This window comes from Halyomorpha halys, unplaced genomic scaffold (genome assembly GCF_000696795.3).
Source record: "Halyomorpha halys isolate HHAL.00 unplaced genomic scaffold, Hhal_1.1 Scaffold1044.1, whole genome shotgun sequence".
In the NCBI taxonomy this organism is placed as follows: Eukaryota; Metazoa; Arthropoda; class Insecta; order Hemiptera; family Pentatomidae; genus Halyomorpha; species Halyomorpha halys.
In genome coordinates, this window is record NW_027115004.1 from 143,735 (window position 1) to 144,722 (window position 988).

The 988-nt window shown below is 34.7% G+C and overlaps 1 protein-coding gene across 1 annotated transcript in view; it reads left to right on the forward strand.

Moving 5' to 3' along the window:
* The first annotated feature begins 281 nt into the window (after positions 1-281).
* Positions 282-988, forward strand: part of LOC106688046 (protein bowel) — a 111,376-nt gene continuing 110,669 nt past the window's right edge. The window contains exon 1 of the mRNA XM_014432314.3: positions 282-475. The gene's annotated coding sequence lies outside the window, so the exon portion shown is untranslated. The remainder of the gene's footprint in view (positions 476-988) is intronic.

Genomic DNA, 988 nt, shown 5'->3' on the forward strand with positions numbered 1-988 from the left:
CTTTTTTACTTTTTAACTATACGGAATGTTTTTAATTTCATCTGAATTCTTTGACCTTCGTATGATTTATCGTTTTAAATATGATGCCATTTCACATTTTAAAGTCTGTCTAAAACGATCCTGAAAAATGTGGCCAAACGCGAAAAATATTCCATCCTAGTAGACTCGTAGATATGCCGAGTGAGGTGGAGATATAATAAAAAAAATGTGGAACGGCGATGAGAAACTGGTGGGGGTTAGGAAAAAACCGACGGGGGCCGTGACCAGTGGTTCCAGCGGGAGTCTGTAGGTAGCAGCACTACCGCTCCTTGGTCGCCATTCTCCATCAACTCCTTCCTCAGTGTCTATACCACTCCGTCTTAGTGTGTATATGTATTCCATTGTGATCGCGTGTGTTCTCCCCGTGTTCTGTGCTGTTCGTGTGTGACTTAATGCTCTCTATCTGTGTATATAAAATCCGTATCAAAGGATAAAGGTATACAATCTTATCTATTTGTATATTTATATATATAGCAGGCATGCGTCCACAGCTTCCTAGACATAATATGTATTTGAGTAGTCGCCCCTTTACAGGTGTAGCTATACTGATAAACTTATGTTGGTGTTCTTTCGATAAGGCTCAATTCGGATATTTTCGTATTTTTTTCTGAAATAGTTATTGACAATAATTAGTTAAAGCATGTGAAACACAGACTCAATAATCTAAACATATAATTTTTTTTCCCAAAAACAATTTTTCTGAGGTGAAGTACAAAATTAATCTTCTGTAATTTTTATGATTTTCCCTTCTTACATTACACCTACAATACACTTGTATTATTATAAACCAACGTTACTTAGCCTGATCCAAAAATAGTTTAATTTTTTATTCAATAAAATGAATAAATTATTGTCTATTCAATTTGTCTATTGATTTGTCAGTTAATTATTATTTAGTAAGAAATTAATAAAGTGCCAATCATAACCCTCCTCCTCCCCCCTCTTAACT